Below are 10,051 nucleotides of genomic sequence, written 5' to 3'. Positions count from 1 at the left end.
GGGCAACATGGTGAAACCCAGTCTCCACAAAAAAATACAAAAGAAGTAGCTGGGCATGGTGGCGCGCACCTGTAGTACTAGCTATGTAGGGGGCTATGGTAGGAGGATTGCTGGAGCCCAGGAAGTCAAGGCTGCAGTGAGCCAAAATCGTACCATTGTTCTACAGCCTGGGTGACAAAGAGAGACCCTGTCTCAAAACAAAACAAAACAAAACAACCCACGAAATTCCTTTCATTATTATGGCACCTGCTTCCTGTGTGATACTTTAGAAGACTTTTTAAAAATTTCAATTAAAACAAGTTTGAATGTAAATTTTCTTCATGAATACAATTCCTTATTTATAAATTTGTTACTGGAGTATTTTGATTACACAACATTTTTTGGTTATATGTGTGGTTTTGTATAAATATAAATTTTATATATATATATATATATTTGAGATGGAGTCTTGCTCTGTCGCCCAGGCTGGAATGTAGTGGCGTGATCTTGGCTCACTGCAACCTCAACCTCCCAGGTTCAAGCAATTCTCCCACCTCAGCCTCCCAAGTAGCTGGTATTATAGGTGCCCGCCACCATGCCTGGCTATTTTTTTGTATTTTTAGTAGAGATGGGGTTTCACCATGTTGGTCAGGCTGGTCTCCAACTCCTGGCATCAGGTGATCCACCTGCCTCAGCCTCCCAAAGTGCTGGGATTACAGGCGTGAGCCACCGAGTCTGGCCTTAGTTATTTATATTATATTGATAATATAAGAAGTCGACCAAGAAGCAGCGTCTCCACTCCTTCTGGGAACTCCACCTGGTTCAACCTGCCTGCCTCCACTCCTGCCTCCACCATGTCCATCAGGGTGACCCAGAAGTCCTGCAGAGTGTCCACTTCTGGCCCTCTGGCCTTCAGCAGCCATTTCTACACAAGTGGGCCTGGTGCCTGCATCAGCTCCTCGAGCTTCTCCCGAGTGGGCAGCTTCCGGGGTAGCCTGGGAGGAGGCTATGGTGGGGCCAGTGGCATGGGAGGCATCACCACTGTCACTGTCAACCAGAGCCTGCTGAGCCCCCTTAACCTGGAGGTGGACCCCAACATCCAGGCAGTGCACACTCAGAAGAAGGAGCAGATCAAGACCCTCAACAACAAGTTTGCCTCCTTCATATACAAGGTACAGTTCCTGGAGCAGCAAAGCAAGATGCTGGAGACCAAGTGGAGCCTCCTGCAGCAGCAGAAGATGGCTCGGAGCAACATGGACAACATGTTCCAGAGCTACATCAACAACCTTAGGCGGCAGCTGGAGACTCTGGGCCAGGAAAAGCTGAAGCTAGAGGCGGAGCTTGGCAACATGCAGGGGCTGGTGGAGGACTTCAAGAACAAGTATGAGGATGAGATCAATAAGCGTACAGAGATGGAGAATGAATTTGTCCTCATCAAGAAGGATGTGGATGAAGCTTGCATGAACAAGGTAGAGCTGGAGTCTCGCCTGGAAGGGCTGACAGACGAAATCAACTTCCTCAGGCAGCTGTATGAAGAGGATAGCCCGGAGCTGCAGTCCCGGGCTATGTCTGTGGTGCTGTCCATGGACAACAACCACTCCCTGGACGTGGACAGCATCATCAATGAGGTCAAGCGCAGTACGAGGTCACCAGCCACAGCCGGGTTGAGGCCGAGAGCATGTATCAGATCAAGTATGAGTAGCTGCAGACGCTGGCTGGGAAGCACGGGGATGACCTGCAGCATACAAAGACTGAGATCTCCGCGATGAACCGGAACATCAGCCGGCTCCAGGCTGAGATTGAGGGTCTCAAAGGCCAGAGGGCTTCCCTGGAGGCCGCCATCGCAGATGCGGAGCAGCGCAGGGAGTTGGCTGTTAAGGATGCCAGCGCCAAGCTGTCTGAGCTGGAGGCCGCCCTGCAGCAAGCCAAGCAGGACATGGTGCGGCAGCTGCATTAGTACCAGGAGCTGATGAACGTCAAGCTGGCCCTGGACATCGAGATCGCCACCTACAGGAAGCTGCTGGAGGGCGAGGAGAGCTGGCTGGAGTCTGGGATGCAGAGCATGAGTATCCATAGGAAGACCGCCAGCAGCTATGCAGGTGGTCTGAGCTCGGCCTATGGGGGCCTCACAAGTCCCGGCCTCAGCTATGGACTGGGCTCCAGCTTTGGCTCTGGCGCGGGCTCCAGTTCCTTCAGCTGCACCAGCTACACCAGGGCCGTGGTTATGAAGAAGATTGAGACCCGTGATGGGACGCTGGTGTCAGAGTCCTCTGACGTCCTGCCCAAGTGAACAGCCACAGCAGCCCCTCCCAGCCTGCCCCTCCTGTGGCTGCGCCAGAGCCCCTGAGGGAGACGGCTGTGCAGAGTAGCACGAGAACGGGAGACCCACCTGAGCCTCAGCCCTAGCCCTCAGCCCGTCCGCAGGGGAGTTTACTACCTGGGCAGCCCCTTTGCCCATGCCTCCAGCTACAGAACAATTCAATTGCTTTTATTTTTTTCCAAAATAAAACCTCAGCTAGCTCTGCCAAATATATATATATATATATGTATATATATATATATATACATATATATATATACACATATATATATAGTCATACAAACAGAGATATAGAAACTTTCTTTTTTTTTTTTCGAGACGGAGTCTCGCTGTGTCGCTCAGGCTGGAATGCAGTGGTGTGATCTCGGCTCACTGCAGCCTCTGCCTCCTGGGTTCAAGCGATTCTCCTGCCTCAGCCTCCTGAGTAGCTGGGACTACAGGCACGCACCACCATGCCTGGCTAATTTTTTGGATTTTTAGTAGAGACAGAGTTTCACCACGCTGACCAGTCTGGTCTTGAACTCCTGACCTTGTGATCCACCTGCCTCAGCCTCCCAAAGTGCTGGGATTGCAGGCATGAGGTACCGCGCCCAGTCGAGATATAGAAACTCTGCATTTTCTTTCAAATATCAATTCCTTGCATGTCTGTGCTAATATTTAAGAATCTCACGTTTCCCAAAACAAGTGAGATATTTTCCAAGCTCATTGAAATAGAGCATGGGATGTGCTCTATTTCTACTTTTTAAAAATTCCATATATCACAATAAATAGAATTCTAAATTTTTAAATCCAGAAATTTAGAATTTCTAAATCGAGAAATTTATAGTTCTATTCATTGTGATATATGGTATTTTTAAAAAGTAGTCTCCACATACTGTCACAGAATCCTTAGAGTGTCACTCTTCCAGCTGTAAACCTCTGTGGCTGGTGATGCCTTTGCCCAAGTTTTTCTCTGGCCTGCCGGACTCATTCTGCCCACTTGACCTGGCAGGCTGTGCTCAGCTCGCACTACCAGACTGGATCCCATGCCTCGGAAGAGACTGGAGCCAGGCACAGAGCAGTGACGGATGTGTCAGTGAGCAAGTAGGGGGTCAGGCCACTGTGCACAGCCAGGCACATTGGCTGCTGCAGTGGGGTAGTCAGCTCCAGATGCCAGCACAGACTCTGGCTTCATGCAAGGCTGTGGCTGGATCAGATGCATCACAAGCGGTTTCCACTGTGGGCACCTGAGGACGAGGGGAATGCGATGGTGCCCAGAAGCTTGAAGATGCCAAAAATTACAGAGCCCCAAAGAGGGTGTCACAGCCCTGGCTTGGGGAGACCCTAGGTCTGAACACCCCAAAGGGTGGCAAATCTTCTCCCCTTCTTGTCACCCACAACTTGGCAAGCAGGCAGTGGTGGGGGTGCATAGTGTTTCAGCCCTGTTTGTGTTATAGCTCTTTCAGTCCCACCATTTGGTGGGTCCTGAGTTCTTGTCCTGTGTCCAGGAAGAATGAGGTACATGGACAGTTGAAGTGTGAGCAAGGCAAAGAGGTGCTTTACTGAGCAACATTAAGCTCTCAGGAGACCTGAAGTGGGTAACTCCTTTGGGCAGGCAGGTTGTCCCACTGAATCTGCAGCCCTTAGCAGAGATGAGACCCAGAGTGGGTAGCTCCTATTCGCAGACAGGTCATCCTGTCTCTGAGAGTCTGGCTGAGTCCTGGGGTTTTTATGAGCTTCAGAAGGGAGGAACTGCATGCTGATTGGTCCATGGGCAGCCACGGGTGGGACAAGAAAATGCACTGTAAGTTCTCACTCCAGGCTGCAGACTCTACCTGGAACTGACAACCCAGCCCTCATGCTTCAAGGGGCCCCTGGCTTGAAGGTGGAGCTTCACCAGGGACCTGCCCCTTTCCACCCAGGAACCTGTCTGCCTTCCGCCATCAACATGCTATCCACAGTGCCCAGGCTGTTAGTGCCCAGTGGTGCCTGCAGGCCCACGTCAAGCTTCCCTCAGCACCCCCGACCTCCTTCCCATGATTGTCAGTGCCCAAAGTCCCAAGAGGGCTAAGGTGGCAGGGGGCTGGCATGTCAGCACTGGCCTGAGCACGTGCACACCTGGCTGGGTTGTGACAGCACCCAGGCTTGCACTAGAGTGGGCACCAGGAGCAGACAGAGGCCAGACAGTAGGAGGCCAGACAGCAGACACTTCTGAGCTTGTAAGAACCCTTTCTGGGTTCAGAGCCACAGCTGTGCAGCTGCAGCTGTGCCTGGGAGTGCAGGGCTCCTGCCTTGTCAACTTAGTAGAGGACAGGGCTTGCACCTGTTCCTGGCTCATGCTGCCCATCAGAACACACAACCCCAGCCACCACCCCCATCCCTCCTGCAGCCAGCATCTTTACAGCTGCTGCTCCAGATGGGCCATTGCTGCCATCAATATTTATCTAATTATTTTTTGACTTCTCTTCAAAGAACAAATCATTTTAAAATTGAATTTTCAAATTAGGTATATGCTAGACATGCAGGTTATCTTTACTGATACCACTTATGCTTTAAAACCATACAATCAACCAACAAACATTTCTGGAGTATCTGCAATGAGCTAAATACTCCATCAAAGACTATCGAGGTACAAAAAAAAAGGCATTTCATTGAATTTAAAATGCCATTGATTATGAGACACTACTATTTTATGTACCACAAAAAAAAGAAATAAATAAACATTACCAATTGAACTGTATTAAAATGTTTAAGACATTATCGATTAAAAAGATACACCCTCATTTTCAGGAAGTTAATAATGTAAGAAATGTGCATTTTAGAATTGATACAATTCAACAATTAAAAATAGATTCTGACATTCAAGTGTTTACAATTCCATTTGGAAGAGGAAAAAAATCAACCCAGAAAAAAAAAAGTCACAGGTATTAGCAAAGTATAGAAGTTAAAAATAACACATGCTTGTGGGGAAACATCTGAGCTTTAAGAAGGGTGCATGTTGGAAATAAAATTTACACAGCATGGTAGATCTAGATTATGTAAGCTTCAAAAACCAGATGGAGATTTTTGGGCTTACAGTGTTTTATAAACATTAAGAATAGCATGATAAAAAATATTATACAAGCTGAACAAAATAAGTCAGAGGACCACTCAGGAAACTAAGATAGTAATGCAGGTACAAGGGATTTGACAACTTGAATCATGTTGAAGCCCGTAAGAATGATGACCTATAAAGTACTTTTAAAAAATACAATTTTTGGCCGGGCGCAGTGGCTCATGCCTGTAATCCCAGCACTTTGGGAGGCCGAGGCAGGTGGATCACGAGGTCAGGAGATCGAGACCATCCTGGCTAACACGGTGAAACCCCGTCTCTACTAAAAATACAAAAAATTAGCCGGGCGTGGTGGTGCATGCCTGTAGTCCCAGCTACCTGGGAGGCTGAGGCAGGAGAATAGCATGAACCCGGGAGGTGGAGCTTGCAGTGAGCCGAGATCGCGCCACTGCATTCCAGCCTGGGCGACAGAGCAAGACACTGTCTCAAAAAAAAAAAAAAAATACAATTTTAAAAATTTTTTGTAAAGACAAGATCTCACAGTGTTTCCCCTTGCTAGTCTCTAACTCCTAGCCTCAAGTGATCCTCCTGCCTCAGCCTCCCAAAATGCTGGGATTACAGGCCTGAGTCACCAGGCCCAATCAAAAGCCAATTTTTAATAAAATAAATGAGAACTTATTTTAAAAAATTTATTTAGGGATTAAAGAAAAAGGCTCATCAAAACTGACTTGACAATTTCTAGCTAGGGGAATTTGGACACTAGTGTTACAAGGACTATGAGCTGTGTTTTTCTAGGGTGCTGAGGAGTCCAGCTTATCTATTTAGTGCTTGCCACATTGTAAGCCTTCAATAAATATTTCATGGATGGATGAATGAGTGAGTGATAAAGCCAGGATATCTGAGTTGAGTTGAGGTCATTCACAGAAAGGTGATGGTTGAATGAGAAGATATGAACTTCTCAAAGGAGCCAGTTTACAGAAAGCCCGGGAAAGGACGATGGTTTAGGGAACAAAATTTGGAGTTTTGAAAACAAATGAAACATGAAAAAAAAAACAGATAAAGAGAAGTTATAGAAACCAGTGAAAGCCTGGACCATGTATTCAAAGGTAAATAGAATTTCAAAAAAAAGAAAAAGTTATTCAATGGTGTAAAAAGTTACAGAGAAGTCAGAATACAGAGAATGAAGACAAGTTAAATTGACGTGATACAATGAGATCAGCTGATGATTTTTCATAGAACAGCTTCAATAGGGTGGTAGAAGAGCTGCCAAATTAAAGAGCTTGAAAAGATATGATGGCGTATAACTAGAGGCAGCTGGAGGTTGTGTATGGAAAGTGCTAGACTGTCCATGACGGAAAATTCACTTCCAGAGTGTCATTTTCAGATAATGTTGACCTCCCTACCTTCTTCTAGGAATCTATCCTCCTTCTTTAAAATGCTATTTTTAATAATACTTATTTATATAAAACATATATGACTTTTTAATTTAAAATAATGAAAAGCTGGGAAGAAATATGATCAAATTATTTTAAAGAATCAGGAATAACATGGATAATGTGAGCTAAATTAATAAAATCCTAGGATAGTAAAAATAAAAGAGAATGTATCTTGAAGTTTGAAAGAAGTACTTTTATGTCAACTAAAAGGATATGGTGGGTAATGAAGTTATTGAATGCATTGTCTTATGTACTGGTAGAGGCAACAACAGAATAGTATCCAGGAAGCTGAGAAGATGTTTGGATTATACATCAACTGATCCAGTTGATTAAGGAAAGCATCCCTATTTCTGGATTTTTAATTGATGAATTAGAAAGCTATAGCCCTTTCCCTCAAAATTTATTGTGGTGTCAGTATTCTTTAGAATAATCAACTGGTCCAATACAATATGACATGTCTCTTTTTAAATCTTCAATCCTTTCTTTTTCAATTGAGTCAGGAGTCCCCTATAACTTTTACCTTGGAAATATTCCTAAAAACCTGCATATTTTCCTGGAAGTATTTATGTAGATATTTTATAACGATAGAAGCACTAGAGCTATACATAAAGCTATACATATAATGCTGGAAGCACTACAGCTATACATAAAGGTGAAACGCTAACTCTTTTCAAACAATGGTTATTTAAAAACATATTAATTAACCTGGATGAGGCTATGTAGAGTGAAAAGATGTTTTTTCTGATTTCTGAGGAGTCTCTCATTCTACATTAAAAATCTTGTACTTCCTGGCCGGGCGCGGTGGCTTACGCTTGTAATCCCAGCACTTTGGGAGGCCGAGGCGGGCGGATCACGAGGTCAGGAGATTGAGACCACGGTGAAACCCCGTCTCTACTAAAAATACAAAAAAAATTAGCCGGGCGTGGTGGCGGGCGCCTGTAGTCCCAGCTACTCGGAGAGGCTGAGGCAGGAGAATGGCGTGAACCCAGGAGGCGGAGCTTGCAGTGAGCCGAGATCGCGCCACTGCACTCCAGCCTGGGTGACAGAGCGAGACTCCGTCTCAAAAAAAAAAATAAATAAATAAAATAAAAATCTTGTACTTCCTGAGACAGATTTAAAAGATTAAGGTTTTAAAACTTTATATGTATTTTAAAAGGCTTGGATCTAATTATTAATACATTGATAAATAATATTTCATTTGAGAATAAGCCATATTAGATGGACAAATTTGGGGGAAAAACTTCACAAATTATTCAGTACTGAAATTCTAGAAGGCAGTGTTATAAGAGTACTAAAATGAAAGCAAATAAGGGTTATATAATCCGCTTTTTTGCTGACCTAGGTTTTGTATTTTGTTGATTTTATCTCTAAAACTACATGATGCCTAAGTTTGAAAATGGCAGCAAATATGGAGAAATCGTAAGTGACTTTTTTTTTTTGAGGCAGAGTCTCACTCTGTCACCCAGGCTGGAGTGCAGTTGTGAGATCTCGGCTCACTGCAACCTCCGCCTCCCGGGTTCAAGCGATTCTCCCGTCTCAGTCTCCTGAGCTCCTGAGTAGCTGGGATTACAGGTGTGTGACACTACACCGGGCTAATTTTTGTATTTTTAGTAGAGACAGGGCAGGGTTTCATCATGTTGGCCAGGATGGTCTCGAACTCCTGGCCTCAAGTGATCCGCCGACCTCAGCCTCCCAAAGCTCTAGGATTACAGTTGTGAGCCACCACACCCAGCCCATACATGGCTATTTTTAATGAAAAGATTGTGAAAGATGATTAGTTGTTTTATAGTTGTAATTTTGTGTACTCTTCAGCTATTATAGGGTGTTTGTTTACTAATCAGATGTGTTAAAATCGCTGTCTTAAAAAAAGCAGAAAACATGTATTTTGTTTATTTTATGTATATTTCTTGTGATTCTATAAAACAAGTCAAAGTATATGGCTTACTTTAAAGATATGTTTAAATACATATGCAGTAGTCTTGAAAAAATTAACTCTGGTGCTTGAGAAAAGATTTCTTTTCACACAAGAAAAGAAATAGATGAATGATGGCATGTAGCTTCAAAGCTAAATGTGGCTAAATCATTGGTGTATTTAATCACTTGCATGATGGAGAAAGCATTATTATTATTATTATTATTATTATTATTATAGTTATTATTACTCACACTACTGAATTTAGTACCCCGCATTGCACCCTATACACAATGAAGCCTTTGAAGTTTCCAAGGAAAATAGAAAAAAACTCCAAATTGTGGAGGAAAAAAGGTTTCTTATTGACTAGTGCAATTATTCAAAAGAATCGTTATTAGGATGTTTTGCATTTGATTTAAAACTATGGGGGAAGGAGGGTTGTAAACCAAACAGAATAAGCCATATGTTGATAAATATTGAAGCGGGGTAACAGGTACCTGGGAGGGGGCTTAATTTTACTATCCTTTCATTTTTTGTTTGAAAATTTGAAAACATCCATTATAAAATGTAAAGAAAAAGGTAAAAATTTTAAAGCAAATTAACTTTATCAGAATATATGCCTTTGTGATCTCCGCAAGTGATCACTGAAAGTAGCTAGTCTCTTGGGAATTTATGCATGTTAAAACATTTATTGTCTTTGCAGACTCCCTCAGCATCCAGCGGGTGCTTTTTAGGTCTGCCAGGGAGCATTCCAGGGGTGCTGTGACCATTTTGACCTCTCTAGGGTGATGCAGCTGCCTGGGGACACAGAGGGTAAAAAATTCCTGAAGAAAAAGAAAAGTCCAAGCGAAAAAAGGAAACAAGGCCAGGCGCGGTGGCTCACGCCTGTAATCCCAGCACTTTGGGAGGCTGAGGCGGGTGGATCACAAGGTCAGGAGATCGAGACCATCCTGGCTAACAGGGTGAAACCCCGTAAAAATACAAAAAATTAGCTGGGCATGGTGGCGGGCGCCTGTAGTCCCAGCTACTTGGGAGGCTGAGGCAGGAGAATCACTTGAACCCAGAAAGCAGGGAGGTTGCAGTGAGCCAAGATCGCACCACTGCACTCCAGCCTGGGAGATAGAGCGAGATTCTGCCCCCCCACCCAAAAAAAAAAAAGGAAACAAAAGAAAGAAAGAAAGAAGAAAGGAAAGGAAAGGAAAGGAAGAAAGAAAGAGAGAGAAAGTACCTAACTAGCTAGAGAGGGAGAGAGAAACTAGGTAAATACCTATGCTCAATATTGAGTGCTTTGGGAAAAATAACTCAAGAAATTTTGTAATATTTTCTGAGTTTGTTTTTTACCTTTTGATTTTTATATTTCTACTTTAAGAAGC

At 44.1% G+C, this 10,051-nt stretch overlaps 1 non-coding gene and 1 pseudogene across 2 annotated transcripts; both read left to right on the top strand.

The window, feature by feature from the left end:
• Positions 1-771: 771 nt before the first annotated feature.
• LOC100580083 lies at positions 772-2,269 on the top strand (annotated as a pseudogene). Its single transcript, XR_001113843.2, has one exon. The product of XR_001113843.2 is annotated as a keratin, type II cytoskeletal 8 pseudogene (transcript).
• Positions 2,270-9,377: 7,108 nt separating this feature from the next.
• LOC115832686 lies at positions 9,378-9,490 on the top strand. Its single transcript, XR_004028201.1, has one exon. It is a non-coding gene; the product is annotated as a small nucleolar RNA SNORA77 (small nucleolar RNA).
• Positions 9,491-10,051: the final 561 nt, after the last annotated feature.

Source organism: Nomascus leucogenys, chromosome 22a, assembly GCF_006542625.1.
Source record: "Nomascus leucogenys isolate Asia chromosome 22a, Asia_NLE_v1, whole genome shotgun sequence".
Classification (NCBI taxonomy): domain Eukaryota; kingdom Metazoa; phylum Chordata; class Mammalia; order Primates; family Hylobatidae; genus Nomascus; species Nomascus leucogenys.
Note: the sequence above shows the minus strand (reverse complement) of the source record. Positions and strands in the feature narration are given on the sequence as shown.